General features: G+C 37.6%; 1 protein-coding gene and 1 pseudogene across 2 annotated transcripts in view; one reads left to right on the forward strand and one right to left on the reverse strand.

Moving 5' to 3' along the window:
* The window catches only part of COL25A1 (collagen type XXV alpha 1 chain), a 461,595-nt gene that overhangs the window by 423,288 nt on the left and 17,909 nt on the right, over positions 1–20,398 (reverse strand). The window lies entirely within an intron of this gene.
* Positions 17,226–17,516, forward strand: LOC136123735 (small ribosomal subunit protein eS1-like; annotated as a pseudogene).

Raw genomic sequence — 20,398 nt, forward strand, 5'->3', positions numbered from 1 at the left:
TGTGATTGAACCATTGGGCAAACTAGTTTAAAGATGCTAACTGGATGGTGACTAGAGTTAACAATACTATACTGTATATTTGAAAGTTGTTAAGAGAATAGATCTTAAAAGTTCTCATCACAAGAAAAATAATTTTTTAAATAGCTCTCCTCACAGTATACAGTTTAATGCTAGACACATTATAAGTGCTAAGCAAATATTTCTTGAATGGAAATCAGCTTTTAAGTATAAAGAAATTAACTGTGTTCCCCTCTGACAGGTGGCACTGCCCACTTGAGCATCTCTGAAGCATCTATCAAGGTGCTCTCATAGCAAATCATCGCTGATGTAATAGTAATGTAGTCATCTAATATATTGATGTACGGTCATTTTAAATGTCTTTGGCCCGTGTTATTTCCTTTTTGTTCTCCTACAACAAGGCACTGTTGATCAGTACAAGGCCTTTATGGTCAGCCTGATCTGGATTTCTGGCCTGTACATTTTCATTTTCAGAGGATTTCTCCCATTTTCCCATACATTTACCTCCTCTATTCTTAAATGCATGATATAATTCGAGCTCTAAAATTCTCCCATCCTAGCCATAACCAAGTTTACCTATCAAAAAGGAAGATTATACTATATAAGGCAGCATCATTCTATATACCTATAACCACTGTGGGCCAGAAAGAGCCACTCCTCTCAGTTCATTAGCAAAAGTTATTTTTCTTAAAAAGTGTCATCCCACTTAGAAAGTGCATATTCCTTTCTTTAGAGTTTCTCTGACAGAAAGGTCATACTTAAGCCCAATCTGGACAAAACGCTGAGAAAGGTACATATTTTTAAGCTCTTTACGCACAATACCATTTTATTAGAAGGAATGATTTACTAGCAATTTGTCCATCAAAACCTTTCAGACTAAGGGCAATAATTTCTTTTAATCACAAATTATGAAATCCTTTACAATATATCATGCAGAGATGTGCTGGAGATATATTTCAAAAGAACACAATAATGAGCCTTAAGAGTAGTAATCCTTTCACTGTATTCAGTACTAACGAGGTTTTGATTATCCTGGTTTATGACATAAAGGATGGCATACGCAGAAAGGTTCAAATACTAGCAATAAAAATAATTAAGAGATCAGAAAATAAGATACAATATGAAAGGAAGAGGAAAAAAGAAATCCTGGTTATTGGAGGAAAACAGAAAATCTTTGTCATAACATAAGCAGGTGTATAAAGCTCTTACTTTCACCCAGGAAAGATCAGAAACGAGTTTATATTACAGCAAAAAGAAGTTTAGGTTAGATATTAAAAGACTTGCCTAACTTGAGATGTGGTGGTTCCTACAATCCATTACTGTAGAAAACTACAAATTCTGTTCCAGTGAAAATGGTTTCGAGGTTGATGGATAGACTGATAATCTGAACGCTGTTGAAAACAAAGCTCTTTCTGCCTCTGGAATTTTATATTATACTCCTGCCTCATCTTCTGTCACTGAGCCCTGTGCGTTCTACCACTTACATTTTCTAAATTTTCTTCTTTCATGCTACCTTGAGAATGTACTTTGCAGAGTAACATTAAGAGCTACTGTGCTCTATCAAAAAAAAAAAATAGCACACCTGAATCATTCATTCATTCAATAAAATGTTTGCTAAGTGTCCTCTATGGGCCAGGCACCATGAGAAACTCTTGGCATACAATGCTGGGCAAGAGACAGTCCCTTCCTACATGTACCTTAGAGTCAGATGGAACAGACAAACCATCTAACAAGCAATAACAAAAGAGGATTATAAGTGCAAAACAATTAAGTATGTTAAGAGTTCTACGGACAAAAGCACATAAGCAGGAGAACTTAAGCTCCAGGAAGAAAGGGAAGTTTAAGCTGGACCTGAAGGCTGAGGAGGGTGAAGAGTCTCCCATGACATCATGGGTGAAGGTGCAGAGGTTGAAAAGGAGCACACAATGGGAGAGAACAGAAGATAGTGCCATATGGCGCAAGGACAACCAGAGGGGCGACAGATGAGGCTGGAAGGCTGACGGAGGCCCCATCAAAGGTCCTGTTGAACATGCTCACATGTTTGGAGTTGTTTCAGGATTTGCCAGATTTCATTTTAGAAGAGCACTCTGGCTTCGGTGTGGAAAATAGACTGGAGTAGGGGAAACGAGGCAATAGGCTATTACCGTCACCTGAGGAAAGATATCAGTAGGTAGGACGATAGCAGTAGCAGAAAGAGCAAAGAGGAACAGACAGACCTGAGACATTTAGGAGGATAGACAGGATTCACTGAATGAAAAATTACAAAGAGCGTAGAGGGACCCAAGAATAGTTCTCAAGTGTCTGGTTTGGACAATGCGCACCATTCACAGAGAGAGGTGCAAAGGGAGGAGCAAATTAGGTTTGTATTTATTTGTTATTTATTAGGGAATAATAAATTCAGTCCGAGCTACTTTGAGTTTGAGATGCCCAATCAGAGATCAGGCTGATCAAGTCCCTTTAAGGGATTTCAAATGAAATCCAGCAACACATGGTTTTTGCCTCTGATGTTGAGTAATTAATTAATTGGATTATATTGTATAGAGACCAACATCACCTTTGTTGAAGGAAGTAAATGTTTTCCAACTTAGAAACACGGTCTTGGTAAAAGACAGGTATACGCCATAATTTCTAGTTAATCTATTTATAATGTCTTTTTTTAATAAAGACAATTGAAAGCAAGTTCAGGTTCAAGTCCATGAATCACATTCTTGTTCAGGCATTTTTGACATTTCCAATTTTAACCATGTCACTAAGATGGAAAAATTCATGATTTAGTAAGCTGAGCAGCACTGACTGATCATCCAGTATTTAATTAGAAAATCCTCAGGTTTTCAGGGCAAACCAATACCGGTTCAACCCTCCTGCTCAAATCTATTAACCTATCTGTTAAAGTTAGAGAACCAAGACACTGCAAAGTATTCAGCGTGGGCTAAAACTTTGGACTAATGATCATATCTTCAGAAAACACTGAGCTGAAGGTCCAAAGGACACCACTTTCTTTAAATAGACCAACTATGCTTTCTCTTTAGTATTTCTTTTCAATTAATAGTGAAATAAATTTTTAATAAGTTTTTAATTAAAATTACTTATAATTAGGGCAATAGATACCTATTCCAACATGTATTTTCTTAATGTAGTAACAGTATATACTAAAGAGGAGCAGGAAGTGTTTGTTTTTAAATCATTTGAACCATACAAGGAATTAAAGATACAACAACAGAATATGAATGAATGTCAGGATTCTTCTCTAGAATAGCCATTTTTGTGGCCTTTGCTACATACCACCAGACCTTCTTAAATTTTACTTTCAGAATAACTGATCTGATTTTTCTGATTATCTACCCACTAAATGGCTATTAAAAACAGCCAGCATTAGAGGATAAGTACTCAGAAAGTCAACCTAAAAAAAATTAAAGAATTAAATGGTGTATCAAATTTTACTTGTATACTTGTTTGAAACTACAAACAAGCCATATCACTGAATACAGCCTTTTTTCTGCATTCCTCTCATTAACATAATGCTTTTCCACAGCACAGTCCTTCTCTTCTCCCAGGTACTTTTCTGTTCCCTACCCATACTTCCTGCTACTAAGAGTACCTCCAAACATTTCCTTTGATAAAGCGTTTTTTAATAGTCTCTTATCTTGGAGTAATACGTATAATAGATAAAAGCTAAAAGCTTGCACTCCAGAATAAGACAGAACTAACTTCCACTTTAAAAGTTATATGATATGTGAAAGTTATTTAACCTCTTTGGGGCTCATTTATCCCATCTAGAAAATTGGGATAGGGACTTCCCTGGTGGTCCAGTGGAATCTGCCTTGCAATGCAAAGGATGCCGGTTCGATCCCCGGTAGGGGAATTAAGATCCCACATGCCACGGGGCAACTGAGCCCTCGCGCCACAACAAAGAGCCTGTGTGATGTGACTAAGACCCAACACAGCCAAACAATAAATAAATAAATATTTTTTAAAAAATAAAAAATAAAATTGGGACAATAGGTTATTGTAAGGATTAACTGAGATATTATGTGAAAAAGACTTAATGCTTGGTACTTGGTATAATGAGTATCAGCTATTACCTTTATTATTTGCTGGAAGGCTATGGAAGATTAGCTGAGGAAGTGGACAAGCTACAATTATTCTCTGGAAATAAAGAGGTGAAGAGAAATGACCTTCAGAAATCCACACATGACAATGGAGTATTTCAAAGAAAGAATGCTAATATCAAGCTTTTGCCTTAAACATAACTTCCAATATCCTAAAAACATCCCATACACCCCCAAAATATACTTTATAGATTGTTAATGTTGTTGGCACTAAATCTGTCAAGATAAGGAGGCCAGGAGAGAATATATTAATAATCTAGGACTAACATTCATAAATAAATGGTTGCTTCCTGACCAGTCAGCATGACCTCCTCAGCCCATAAAGTTTACACCCATTTACTACCATCTAAAAAGGTATGCTCTGGGGTTTCCTTGGTGGCACAGTGGCTGGGAATCTGCCTGCTAATACAGGGGACACGGGTTCGAGCCCTGGTCCGGGAAGATCCCCCATGCCTCGGAGCAACTAAGCCCATGCACCACAACTACTGAGCCTGAGCTCTAGAGCCTGCAAGCCACAACTACTGAGCCAACATACCACAACTACTGAAGCCCACACACCTAGAGCCCATGCTCCACAACAAGAGAAGCCACCGCAATGAGAAGCCCATGCACTGCAACAAAGAGTAGCTCCCGCTCTCCACAACTAGAGAAAGCCCACGCACAGCAACAAAGACCCAATGCAGCAAAAAATAAAATTGTTTTTAATTTAAATAAATAAATGAAAAGGCATTCTCAGGAATTCCCTGGCGGTCCAGTGGTTAGGATTCAGCGCTTTCATTGCCATGGGCCCAGCCACGCAGCATGGACCCCCCCAAAAAAATGGGTGGAAGACCTAAACAGACATTTTTCCAAAGAAGATATACAGATGGCCAACAAACACATGAAAAGATGCTCAACATCACTAATTATTAGAGAAATGCAAATCAAAACTACAATGAGGTATCAGTGATACAAAACATGTATCATTGTACAAAAAGGTATCATACATGTGTGTACATGCACGTAAATGTACATGTATGTACACGCATGTAAGTGTACATGTGTGTAAATGTATCACGATACATTGTACAAAACTACAATGAGGTATCAATGACACAATGAGGTCTCATTCTCACACCAGTCAGAGTGGCCATCATAAAAAATCTACAAACAATAAATGCTGGAGAGGGTGTGGAGAAAAGGGAACCCTCCTACACTGTTGGTGAGAATGTAAATTGGTGTAGCCACTATGGAGAACAGTTTGGAGGTTCCTTAAAAAACTAAACATAGAACTACCATATGATACAGTGATCCTACTCCTAGGCATATACCCAGAGAAAACCATAATTCAAAAAGACACAGATACCCCAATGTTCATTGCAGCACTATTTACAATAGCCAGGACATGGACGCAACCTAAATGTCCATCAACAGAGGAATGGATAAAGAAGATGTGGTACATATATACAATGGAATATTAATCAGCCATGAAAAGGAGCAAAACTGTGCCATTTGCAGAGACATGGATGGACCTAGAGACTGTCATACAGAATGAAGTAAGCCAGAAAGAGAAAAACGAATATCATATATTAACACATATATGTGGGATCTAGAGAAATGGTATAGATGATCTTATTTGCAAAGCAGAAATAGAGACAGACTTAGAGATAGAGAACAAACGTATGGATACCAAGGTGGAAGGGGGGAGTGGGGATGAATTGGGAGATTGGGATTGACATATATACACTACTATGTATAAAATAGATAACTAATGAGAACCTACTATATAGCACAGGGAACTCTACTCGGTGCTCTGTGGTGACCTAAACGGAAAGGAAATCCAAAAAAGAGGGGATATATGTATAAGTATGGCCCATTCACTTTGCTCTACAGCAGAAACTGACACAGCAGTGTAAAGCAACTATACTCCAGTAAAAAAAAATTAATTAAAAAAAATTTTAAGGTATTCTCTGGGGAACAAGATAGACAAATAAGTAAATAAATAAATGGGTATTCACTGTAGAAGAGAAGATAAAGATTATTCTTAACCATAGGAAAAATGACGTAAAAATGTGGGCACAAAACTTTTTCTGTATAGTTGAATTACATGTTTCTTTCAAGCAAAAACCCAGTAGCAATTATAGTTATAAACTGAACCCATGACTTTCATTGTGTCAGCCTTTTGGGAGTCCTCCGAGAGCCTTCACTATTGTACTTCAAGCTTACTCTGCATTATGTCTTAATTAGATTAAACTGCATCACTTGAATCTGAGATCATCCTCAATCACATGGTGGAGAAGCTAATGAACCCATATGCTGAGCTATAGCTCTTAAAATCATATGGGAAAAATCTACAGAGTTTTTGATGGGTTTGTAAAAATTGTCCTTTTAGTCACCTTTCCAAATACACTATCAGAAACCCCCATTTATCTAGCCCTACTGGTGGCAAAAACAAGCACAAATTCTCATTCCTATAACTGATAAAATAAGAAGGCTTAATACACCAGGTTAAATCCCATATTTACCCATTATATGAATGAAAGTTTTCCAAACTCATAATAAACAAAAAATATTTTCACATTCAAAACATTAAATGTTCTTTCCTATTCAACTCTGTTTATAAGGATCCAGGGACATAAAAAAGAAAAAAACAAAGAAACTAGGAAATAAGCCAATTTTTAAAAAAATGTTCAATGTCCCCATTCAATGGAACAAAATTCCATTGCCAGTTTTCAGCATAATAATCAAACAAGAAATTTTAACTCTTCGTTTTTTTGTTTTAATTTAGTCAGTACAGCTTTGTATATGTTCCTTATGGATAACACAGTATAAAACAGCCTAAAAGAGCTTCAATCAAATCTGACTGCATCTGAGGTTAGGATTTAGCCCATATTGTCTTATCTTACTTATGACACCCACTCATGAAGATCATTTTGTTAGTATGGAAAAATCGTGCATTGTGGGAGACATTATTTGGGGGGAAAAATCTAAAACTTTCAAATGCTGAATTTAATTTACCATAAAATCTGGACTGCAAATAAATCATCACACTGATTGAAACTCACCTTTGAATATTTTTTTCTAAAGGTGTGAATATCTACAATACATTACAAAGAGAACACTGTTTTAACAAGGCTCAATTAGGGAATTCCCTGGCACTCCAGTGGTTGGGACTCTGAGCTTCCACTGCAGGGAGCAAGGGTTCAATCTCTGGTCAGGGAACTAAGACCTCGCATACCTTGCAGCGGCCAAAAAAAAAAAAAAAAGCTCAATTATTGTCGCCACAGGTAATAGCATATACATTAAGAGATTTCAGTGACCAAAGGATGTTTGTCTGCAGTTAGTTGAGCTTTTTTTGCCCTTTGTTTTCTTTTCTTTTCAAAGGACTGTTGCAATTAGGTGACATACTTATGCACATTTAATCACGATGCTTGTATATATTTTACATTGCTAATTACTGCTGCTGTGGTGACTGTTGTCCAAGTTAATAAAGCATATGGAACATATATACTTGCATGCATAAACCACCTCTGGAAGGATACACAAAAAGTAGGTTACTGTGATTTCTTCTGGATAGAGGAGCAGTTTTTTAGGGAAAAAGACTTCTTTTATCTTTATATTCTTGAACAATGAATCTGTGTAACTCCTTCAAAATTAACAAAATATTCTAAAATGAAACAAATGGAGCCAAAGACATGCACAAATTTAATACTGTTGTTTATGAAACAGAAAAAGATTACAAGCCAGTCATGCTAACCTAATATGTATGATCCATAAAAGGTATTTGCTAAATGGGACTACTTCCACTGCTCAGGGGGGACAAATCCGGATGTTCGGGTCTCAGCACAAAGCTGGCCTCACAGGTGTGAGTTGGCCCAACAGAAGGACAGGATACCCAGTCTCAGGTCCGAAGGCACCCCTTGCTAAGGAGAACACCCCCTCTTTGTTCCCTCCTTCACGGTGACTCACCGTTGCTGCCCCTTCACCCATCCACATAAACCTGTAGAGCCTTAAGGGGCAGGACCCTCTCCAGGAACCTTCCCCTGGAGGATGCAGTCCAGCCCTGCTTCATGACAGCTCAGGCATTTAGAGCTACTTCTCCACTCTTGAGCTTTTTCTCAGTTATCCTTATTTAATATTTATACTATATAACACTAATGGTATATGTGAGCAGGCCCTTTTTGCACAAAATTACACTAGTTCATTTACTCAGTAAATATTTACCAAGACTCTGTCATGTGTCGGGCCATGTGTTAGGCACTGAAAAATTTATGGCATGTAATTCTTTCAATAAAAGCTAGAATTTAAAGACCATGGGCTTCCCTGGTGATCCAGTGTTAAGAATCCGCCTGCCAATGCAGGGGACATGGGTTCGAGCCCTGGTCCGGGAAGATCCCACGTGCCATGGAGCAACCAAGCCTGTGTGCCACAACTACTGAAGCCCGTGCGCCTAGAGCCCATGCTCCTCAACAAGAGAAGCCACGGCAATGAGAAGCCCGCGCACTGCAACAAAGACCTAACAGAGCCAAAACTAAATAAATAAAATAAAATAAATTTTAAAAAAGACCAGAGGCAGGGGACTTCCCTGGCAGTCCAGTGGTTACGACTTTGCTTTCCAATGCAGGGGGTGTGGGTTTGACCCCTGGTCTGGGAACTAAGATCCCACATGCCTCGTGGCCAAAATAACAAAATGTAAAACAGAAGCAGTATTGTAACAAGTTCAATAAAGCCTTTAAAAATGGTCCACATCACAATAATCTTTTTTAAATAAATAAATAAATAAATAAAATAAAGACCAGAGGTATCTAAGACTTACCCAGCACAATTATTATATTCCATTTATTTGACACCTTCCTACATGCCAGCATTATGCTAGATGCCCACAATACATTGTTCCTAATTTTTAATGGATATTAATATTTCTATTTTATGGATGAGGAAACTGAGGCTGGATGGATTTCAGTCATTTGCCCAAGGTCAAACAGTTGGTAAGTAGCTAGGTCAAAATTCGAGCCAGCTCTCTCTGGTTCCAAAGTCTAAGCTCTGCTACACCTAAGATGGCTACACCACTGCTGCCTCAGTGGAAAATAAGCAACTTTCCTTTTTGTATTAATTTAGAATATAGTGTCATTTTTCTTTTTCATTATTATTTTTACTCAAAAACACTTAAATGCAAAATTCCTAATAACATAGAAAAGCAAAGCTAAAATGTAAATTTAGTGAAGGCAGATAAAATAATGTTGGCTGCTAAAGGAAGCTGGGAGAGAAAATGACAAATTTTATAGTGTACTTCGTTCTATTTTACCTAGCTGAATATGACATTATTTCCTCTGGCCTTCTTTACTCTATGGCCTTAAATAAGTGGCTATTAAAGAGAATAGTCTTTCTTTAGCTAAAATAAATTAGGTGAATATAGCTCTTTCACTTGTGTGATGAAACACCCCCAGGAGACCAACTATATCAACTTCTACCTTGTGTTCACAGTAATGTGAAAATCCCATCTACCATGTTGGATTTGGTCTTCAGAGGCCTACATTTTCAAAGCCTCTGTAATTCATTATATTAAATATTACTGAGTACCAGTTACATGCTACGAACTATGCAGAAGAGAAATCTGACCAGCACCTTTCCAGGGAGTTCTCTACATAAAAAACTTCAACCCTGGACACCATAGTTATTTTTCATACTGATGGGTTCCTTTTTACTTCAAATTTTTTAAGATGGGGCTGAGAACCGAGGGAGAAAGTATCTAATTTTTACAGCATTCATGCTAAACTTTTTCAAAGGATTGGCAGGGGTAAAAAGCCCATATCCTCTCAAAATTCTATCAGTGTTTTCATTCTAAACACTTTTTTCTGGAAGTCCTCACTCAGCATGCAGTGCATATTTGCAAATTTTTGAAAAGTTGAGTTAAGAATCAAGAAGTTTCTTTCCAGTTGTATCACAATAAAATCATGGAGGGGGCTGACGTTCGTCTATTAATGTGTGCAACAGTGTGCAAATGAACCACCACTTTCTACACCCCATTATTAAAATACACCAAACTGTTACTCTCCTTACACAGCCAAATTTTAAGATAAGAATATACTTTGGAAATCATTTAATCCAACTCCATTATTTAAAGGATACAGAAACAAAGGTAATTATGAGAACATTACCTAGGATTAGCCAAATAATCTCTTGTAACATGAGTTCATTGATATTTGTGTTTCCCAACTCTTCATAAAGCTCTTTGAAAGCAGAGGTTTTCCATCAAATGCACACTGAGTATGCACCGAGTATGAAGGAGGCACTGTGTAGGCTAAACAGGCCCAAAAATAAATAATCGAGAGTGATTACGTCGAGTCCTCAGCAGGGCTTTTGACTATGCCTGGAAGATTTGCAGGGAGGCATATCATGTGGACTGACATTTGAGCGGGTCTTGAAGGTTGAGCACGGAGAGAAGGAGAATAGAGAACATTCCAGGCAAAGATAAGGAAGTAAAGACACAAAGTAGGAACCCAGCATGCCTGAGGAAATGAAGGCTTCCTATGTCGGAGTACTAAGCGCTGTGTCAAGTGGGCTTCATCCTAAAAACAATGGTGAACGAATGGAGATATTTAAGCATGACATAAGATTTGCACTTTGGGAATGTCCCTATATGGCCTTGCGGAGAATCACCTGTGGGAGAGAGGATGGTAGAGGAGAGGCTGATATCTGAGCTAAGTCCGTGACAGAGAGGAGGAAGAGAAACCGGATGCCACATTGGATTACTTCCTTTGTAACCCCTCACACCCATCAGCCCACTAAAATACTCCAAGCTTGCCAGTCTCAATTTACACAAGAATAAAGATTATTGTGACTGTCTGAATTACTAAGCAGAAGTCTTCCAACAAAAGGTAATGAGAGGTTTTTTTTGTTTTATTTTTTAACGTCTTTATTGGAGTATAATTGCTCTACAATGGTGTGTTAGTTTCTGCTTTATAACAAAGTGAATCAGTTATACATATACATATGTCCCCATATCTCTTCCCTCTTGCGTCTCCCTCCCTCCCACCCTCCCTATCCCACCCTCTAGGTGGTCACAAAGCACCCGAGCTGATCTCCCTGTGCTACGCGGCTGCTTCCCACTAGCTATCTATTTTACGTTTGGTAGTGTATATATGTCCATGCCACTCTCTCACTTTGTCACAGCTTACCCTTCCCCCTCCCCATATCCTCAAGTCCATTCTCTAGTAGGTCTGTGTCTTTATTCCCATCTTACCCCTAGGTTCTTCATGACCTTGTTTTTTCTCCCTTATATTCCATATATATATATATTCCATATATATTCCGTATGTGTTAGCATACGGTATTTGTTTTTCTCTTTCTGACCTACAATAAGAGTTTTTTAAACTAAAAGTGAATTGATTGTATAAGAAATAAATTCCCCAGATTTTTATTAAACTAAATGCTAATAATTGAAAATTTAAATTTACCTCAAATTAGCCAAGTGTCACACAGAATCTTATATAGTCCTGTGGAAGAACCAAACTGGCACTGAACTACATCAGCAAATTGGGCTGCTGAATAACCATTTATATCCAGAAAATTAACGTAACCTTTGCATTTCTTGCTTGCCAGAAGATAACAAAATGCCAAGTTTTCAAAATAATATTTTCATATGATTATTACTTCTGAATAGATATATTTAGTTGATTGAAAGCAATTATGTTTGACCCAATGCTTTCCAATATTATCAAAAGTACCAATGGCCTGGGGTCTTCCCTGGTGGCGCAGTGGTTGAGAGGCCGCCTGCCGATGCAGGGGACACGGGTTCGTGCCCCGGTCCGGGAAGATCCCACGTGCCGCGGAGCGGCTGGGCCCGTGAGCCATGGCCGCTGAGCCTGCACGTCCGGAGCCTGTGCTCCGCAACGGGAGAGGCCACAACAGTGAGAGGCCCGCGTACCGCAAAAGAAAAAAAAAAAAAAAAAAAAAAAAAAAGTACCAATGGCCACCTTTCTCAGTGTGTCAGCAATCCTATTTTAAGGAAATTATCACTCTGTGCATCAGAAAGAGACCCATCCTAGTAATTAGAAAAAGAAAAGGCTGACACCTCCATCTTGGGCAAGTGGCATTACCTCTGGGTCTCAGTTTTCTTCCATGCAAATTGTGATAGTAATGTCTGTCATATTTGCTGTCCAGGTTGCTATAGAGATCAAATGACTATAAAAATAAAGAATTTTTAAAGGACATTTCTTCTTTACATGGCAAAAAGCAGGACTGCCTGACACAGACCTGAATCCTCTTTCCTCTAAATAGAATATACAATCAGTACCAATCACCTTAAAAATCAATCACGTATTATGTGATGTTTCTTTGCATATTCATTACACAATCCCAAATTTTTCAAAGCATCTTTTATTTTCCTGTCAATCAAATGTTCTGTTTATTTTTTCAATTTTAAAAGAGTTGATAATCAAAACTCAATCCAAAAATCTGCTTTTCTGATTCTCTAATTAAAAATACCCTAATTTTCTGGGTACAGATTACTTTCATCTCAAATTTCCAATTCTGTGTATAGCAAAAAGAGATGAAAAGAAAAATACATAATTTAATAAGATTCTCATAAATTAAGCAGCTATTCTTTTTAGCTTTAGACTGATTTACAGAGGGAGAAATCTTTTCCATAGATTAGTTGACAGTTGTGGAAAGTAAAGTATTACCTTCCATATAGTGAATACATATAAAGATCTTTCATCTAATATTTGTCAATATTGTTGAATATATGGGAAATACGCCAAGCCCTAAGGGAAAGAGGCAATCACATAAAAATGCTAAAAAATATCTTGCCAATTAATTCTGTTAAAACAAAGAGTTTAAGAATTCAGAGAAACTACCTCCTTCTTTGTAAAGTTAAGTACTTAAGATTCTTGAAAATATAAACGGAAAAATCATATTCTATACATAACTGGAAAATAATTACTAAACTCAGCAAGTAAAACTGGTATAATGGATATTTAAGTAGCCTGGTGCAATACATATGGTTATGATACTTATAAATTGTCTAGAAACATTATACTGTGTATCATACAATATACAGATGATTAAATTTATGAAAATTTTCACCATGTGTTAGCACAGTAAAAACCATTGATTATATTTTATCATAAATAATTGAGACCCAGAGTTATTGATTTTTGAACTTTCCTTTGATTGTGTTTAAAATACAAAATTAGTTTTTACACAGAAGGTACATGTATATACAATGGCCCTCTTTATGGAGCCAGTGTTTTACTAAGTCCCTTTTTGTCACTCTACAAAAGAGCAGGCTTAGCCTACCAACAAAACAGCTGAAAAGAACAGTAGCAAAGAGTAAATGTCCCCCTTCTGGGTCTATAAAAACTGTCCCTTCCCATCATGAAGAAGGTGGGCATGTAACATGGCTGGGAGGCAAGTACTGGAGTTATTGTGCATTGTGTATGATCTCAAGTGGAGAAAACCATCTGTCCTTTTGCCCTGAAAAAGGACCCCCTGTGAGCCTCTTCTCATGGACCACTACAGTTTCCGTCAACCCTAACACTGCATAGGCTTTGAACTGATGTCTGACTGCCACAAAAGTTCATCGCAAGCCACTTTTCCCCAGAGGTTTCATAGGGTTTAGTATGAGGTGACCAACCATGGCCTAACAAAAAGATTAGTGTGTCTGGGCACAAAGCAAGATAGAGATATGAGTGACGCTCTTTGTAACATCTTGCCACACAGAACAGAGAACAGTGGATGTAGTCAACTATAGAATATGCAGAGGCGCCTGAGGGAGAAGAAAAGAGGACTGGAGAGGGACTCTGTCTTCACTTAGAAACAAGTGATCTTTAAGGCCAACAGGCATCTTCCCAAAGAGTTTTAATAATTCTGTCTCTTTGTATAAGAAATATTAATAGAAATGACAATTTTATCCAACCTCAGGCAAAATTAAGAATATAGTGCAAAGTTAGGTTTCTCTCTGTAAAGTTTTCTTTAGAAGGCAATCACTTGGTAGAGCTGTAGAATTATAACAGGCCCTAGGGGTTCTCTACCCACCACCCTGAAGACAAAGCGGTAGAAGCCTTTCTTCAAAATCTTTGACAGGAAGTCATGTGAGTGTTTTCTTCCTCTCATCCTCCCTCCACTGGGCAAACACTACAGATCGTTCAATGTTAAACTCAAAGACAATCTCTTCTATAGTCTTTCCTGGCTCACTCCACGTATACTGCTCTCATAGAACTGATAACATTTAATAATGTTTATTACATGTCTCTTCTTACTAGATGATAAGCTCTCAAGGATAAAGATTGTGTCATATTATTGTGTACACCTTAAGACAGTGCTTGACACATAGAAGGCAATTAATAACTATATGTACTGTAATTCTTGAAATCTCCCCCATGATGGACAGCCCAGCACGTGAGAAGGAAGACATTTTTTTTTAGATTTTTTTTTTTAATTGTAGTTGATTTACAATGTTGTGTTACAAAGGAAGCCATTTTTACACAACCTTGCTGTTGGGGGGTGGGGGGTGCATAGAAAGATTTATTCCCTGTTAACTTCCACCTGGATCCAAGTTCTGCCCTGCAGTTCTAAGCAGACATAGTCCACCACACATCTGATGACAGCCACCCTGCTTTCCTTAACATCACTACCACCATCTCTAGCTCTTGTCTCTTTAAAGCTAAACGTTCCCATTTTCTGCTGCTGTTATTCCTACAAGATAAATTTTAGATGTTTTTTAAAAAAAAAAGTTTAGATGTTTTTCATCCTCATTGCTTTCCTCTAGAACTGCTCTAATGTGACAGTATTTCCCTTAAAACTAAACAAAATGCTACATGCATGGTTCAAACTGCATCTCACCCAGTAGAACTACTACCTACTTGTTCCATGCACAATACTGTTATTGATACAACATTATGTGTCCCCCTTTGCCTTCTCCTTGGTGTCCTTCCATCCGTGCTTCTGAAAGGGATGACTGAAAACTTCAGTGGAATTAGGACCTGTTTTCTCAATGACAATATATTTAACCAAACAGACAGGAAACCCCTGTGTAAAGTCCATCATCATCCATACATTCGTACTAATTTAGAACTTTTCTTAAAAGCCCAAGATTATAAGCAGTTGCTTCAAGGAATTAGCCTGATTGAAATACAAGAGGCAGGAGTGGCGCAAGAGAGGAAGGAGGGACAATCTTACTAATTTCTTCAGTTTTGAAACAAAAAATTTTAAAAATTTCTCTTCTCAAAGTAACTAGCAACTAATTTTGGATTTTTTTCCTATAAGTAAATATCAGAACAATGTCCCAAGAAAATCTGTTTTCCTACACTTCAAACAACAAATAAGAGTCTACTGAAAATATTAACACAGTTCACAGAGAAATTTCACTCAATAGTAAATACGTTGGGAATCTTTCATAGAACTTAGATTATTTCCATGTATCTGACACTACTTCTACAGACCAATATTAGAGTTTTCTGGCCAATTAACGTGTCTTGTTATCATTATGTTACACCATGACTTGCATATGAATATTTTCTCAACTCAATACGTGCTATTATTTTAATGAACTTGAGATGAATCAGCACATCAGTTCCGGCCACCTCTCTGCAGCACAGTAATAGAACTTGATCTATATAATTTCAAACCCAGTATAATCTACTAGTTAGCATGCAACTATGGAGCTTTATAAATGTACAATGATTATATCCTCTGTCTAGCATTCATATTTCATATATGCTGAAATGGTATACTGAAATAAGAAATTATTTGGCAGCTCCAGCAAACAAAAACGCTGGATGGCTTAAATGATTAAGTTTTTTTTAATTTAGTCCTGTAATTCCTTGGGGAATGTTTTTTATGTTTTTCCTATGAAAGTTACTTTGTAGAGCTGAACGACCACTTACTAATTCCTACAGTATTCTGAAGAATTAAATATACAACCATATATAAGAAATGTGTTTCTTATGAAAATTTACAATATGCTACACTGAGTACTTAGGTCTGGCTAATTGTGAGAAATTGCCTTCTGCTAATGATGTGGTTAAAATAAGAATATTTTCCCCACGGAATACCTTTCAGTTTCAATTCTGTTCACGAAGAATTTGGTGACTTGGACAAGAGGTTCACCTCCCTTGAAGAACTCTCTTGACAAATTATTTTTTTAAGAAAGTAAACTAATCCTCCAATTTGTTACAACTGGTTTAATATTCAAGTTCAAATTCTGCTTTAATTGTAGTTATAAGACTTTCATAGTCAAGGGCCAAGGAAGGCAACTGATCTAGTGTTTAGCCATTAAGAAGGTAACTTTATGGTTTTTTTAAAAATATACATCTCTCATGATTAGAAGCAAACTACCAGTTCTTGAAAAGTAAAACAGTGTATAAAAGCAAATAATCTAATATAAAAGATATTTTATAAAACATGTCTTCTGCAGAACAGACCACTTCTGAAAATCCTACAATTAAGGGTACAAACATGAATAATCAGCTCTAATAAAGAAATCCCAATCTATGATTCTAAGAGTACTGAGAGATGGGGCAGGGTCTAGCAGCTAGCAAAGGATCTACATCATCTTATGGGGAAGCTAGGGTTCCTAGAGCTCTTCCAAAAAACTGATCTGCACCCCCAGTTTCAGAGCAAGCATATTCTCACAGAAGCCTTCAGAGCAGAGCCAATGCAGAAACACTTCACTATTTGGTGATGATCCTTTTAACAGCTTGAATAATCATACTGAGATTCAAGTATTTGCCTCGGTCTTAAACTGGTGTCTTTCACACAAGTGAATGCTAACTCTCTGGGTCTGCTTTAGGACCAAAGAAAACATAAAAATATTAAGCACTTCAACAGGCCTGAACAAAGAAGATGAAAATATGAGCAAATTTTAAGCATTCCCTTCTCTTTACCAAAGTGCATTACTCTCTGTTTAAAAGATGTTTTAAGATGAGAAACAACCCAAATGTTTATCCATTGACAGTATTGTTTCAATTACACATCCATTCAATTGAATCCTATTTAGCTGTTAAAGCAACAAAGGATGAGACAGTATCACCTATAAAATATTCTTGCCAAAAATGCTTAACCTGAATTTTATCAATTTTATAGGAAACACACCCTTTTGGCTCTCAAAGCAGCACCATGGTAGTCGGCAAGAACAAGAGACTGACTTATGCAAGGCAGCAAAAAGGGAGCCAAGAAGAAAGTGGTTGATCTATTTTCTAAAAAAGATGGGTAGGATGTAAAACCACTAGCTATGAGAACTACAGGAAAAACACTAGTCACAAGAACTCAAGAAACCAATGTTGACCTGATGACCTCAAGGGTCATGTTTTCGAAATGAGCCTTGCTGATCTGCAGAATGATAAAGTTACATTTAGAAAATTCGAGATAATTACTGAGGATGTTCAGGTAAAAAAACTGCATGACTAACTTCCGTGGCATGGATCTTATGAAAAATGTACTCTACGGTCCAAAAAAAAAAACGGTAGACCATGATTGAAGTTCATGTTGATGTCAAGGCTAGTGATGGTTATTTACCTCATCTGTTCTGTGTCAGCTTTACTAAAAGTCTCAACGGAGTCAGAAGGCCTCTTTGCTAAGCACCAGCAGACTTACTGAAAAAAACCTAAAAAGTTTCAAGACGTTGCTTAATTTTTCTTTTGTGATTAAGAATGCACTCAAGCAACTAGAGTGTGAGTTTGCTATGAACTGACTCTATATCATGAGCTGAAAATTGCAGTCTTGAACAAATCCCTGACATCAGCTTACTATATTTTTTTAAATTCTTCTCTTTTCCAAAAACATTAGAAAACGTAGATTCCAAATAAATACGGTATTTTTAAAAGTTAGAGAGACGGGGTCTTCCCTGGTGGCACAGTGGTTGAGAGTCCGCCTGCCGATGCAGGCGACACGGGTTCGTGCCCTGGGCAGGGAGGATCCCACATGCCGCGGAGCGGCTGGGCCCGTGAGCCATGGCCGCTGAGCCTGCGCGTCCGGAGCCTGTGCTCCGCAATGGGAGAGGCCACAGCAGTGAGAGGCCCGCTTACCGCAAAAAAAAAAAGTCAGAGGGACGGAAATAACAGTTATTTTGACATTTTAGCTTCCTTTCTAATCAAACAGAAGAGATTCTAACTTTGCAAGGAAGGACTAGCACTCCACACCTTAAGCTGCCTTTATTTATTTCTTGTTTTTGCGGTACGCGGGCCTCTCACTGCCGCGGCCCCTCCCGTTGCGGAGCACAGGCTCCGGACGCGCAGGCTCAGCGGCCATGGCTCACGGGCCCAGCCGCTCCACGGCATGTGGGATCTTCCCGGACCGGGGCACGAATCCGTGTGCCCTGCATTGGCAGGCGGACTCTCAACCACTGCGCCACCAAGGAAGCCCTTAAGCTGCCTTTAGAATGCTTAATTGGCCAGATGGTCCGTTCTGGAAGGTAGATGGATATGAGCTGGCTGTGACCTAAAGGGACAACTTAATGGTGGTTAACAACTAATAATCTACTCAAAGCATATTTTTACATGCAGGAAGCTCAATCGCAGTCAAGAATAGGAAAAGCCACTTCCAAGTTCTTCATGGTTATGTAACAGTTATTCATCTGTTTTTTCCCCAAAATACTGGTTTAAAAGATTATGTCCAGCTATTTAATAAGGAGCAACACTAAAGTAAAGAAAACAACAGTGGGTGTAAGACTATATAAGACCATTTGCTAGTCACTCTACTAAACTTTCTTCCTTGAAAACACTTCCCTTCCTTGAAAACCCCTAGAACAGGGACTGTTCTTTCTAAGTTATAGTCAAATGCATTGTCAATATAATCATGAATCCTTGCTGAGTTTACAGAATATGTCAATATGCCACCCTGCAGGCAGCAGAAAACCAACTTAATGGGGAAACTGATGAGTCACGCCGTTACATTCTGTTTTTGCTTCAAGTACGTTTGAGAAACTAGTTCACCTCTCCATGAAATCGTGTTTTTATATGAAGAATAAAGTTCATACTAAGCAATTCTTCAGCTACTCCAAAAATACAGTAGAATGTTGATAGATTACTGACTGCATTTTAAATCCATCTTTCCATTGAATAAGAGCAAAAGAAACCAAAGTTTCTGCAAAGCCTTCAGGACAAAACTTCGAGAACAGTCAAGTGCTTCAGAAATGATTATTATAATCAGAATACTCTTTTGTACTTAGAACACTAGAATATTTTTCCCTCTATAGCACGAAAACTAAACCAGAGCTAAATGGTGAAAAAATGAACAGACTTTGGAAGGAATTGTGAGAATATTTCACTTAACTATAGAATCAAGAACAGTTTAAAATATTTTTAAATACCATTTGCTAATTCTTTATACTATGGTTGTATTACCCCCTGCCTTCAAAAGTTCCCTACCACGCCAGTGAGGATGCCAAGAGATCAGCACTTCTATTCATTTTCTAATGTGCAATTTGTATGCATTGTGGGCTGTAGAAATGTTTGTAATATTTGAATCGCCAATTCCACTTATAGGTAATTATCAGCGATCCACACAAAGACATATATCAGATTATTCACTGTGAAGTTATTTATAAAAGCATTAAAATAATTAAAAGGCACAAAAAGAGAGAAATTGTTAATGGGGAAAGGGAAGGAGTAAGGGGCAACATAGGGGTAGGGGAGTAAGCGGTACAAATTATTAGGTATAAAATAAGCTACAAGAATATATTATACAACACGGGGCATATCAACTATAAATGGACTATAACCTTTAAAAATCACTATTTTGTATACCTGTAACCTACGTAATATTGTACAGCAACTATACTTCAATAAAAAAATTTTTTTAAGCTATGTGAATGCTTTTAGGTAGGTCTTACACTCCAATTTGATGATAGGATACCCTAGTTTAATGAAAACATTTATCAACCCACAAAACAATTTGCTCTTAAGACATATTTTTTATCTAAACAGAAAAAAAATGTTCCATGACCATAAACAGTTAAAACATGATATATTCCCCATTTTGGAGATTCACAATACACAAATCCTACAGTCCATAAATCTGCTTATATTTGTGTAACCCCGTGCATCTCTAATTTGTCTTGAAACTTCCTTCCTCAGAACATTTGTTAACAGGAAAAGGAAATGGCATTCTGAGGAACACAGCTGGGCACATTGCAATAAACAAAAGACAAGACAACTGAGTGCATGCATCACTGGTAGAAAGACAATTCCAAAGGTACTCATAAATAGATTAATGGCAACCAAAGGGAAAGACTACTAGAAAGCAACTTGGTTCTGTCCTGAGCTCTCTTAAGCTCGGGCATTTCATCACAG

Source organism: Phocoena phocoena, chromosome 5 (genome assembly GCF_963924675.1).
Source record: "Phocoena phocoena chromosome 5, mPhoPho1.1, whole genome shotgun sequence".
Classification (NCBI taxonomy): Eukaryota; Metazoa; Chordata; class Mammalia; order Artiodactyla; family Phocoenidae; genus Phocoena; species Phocoena phocoena.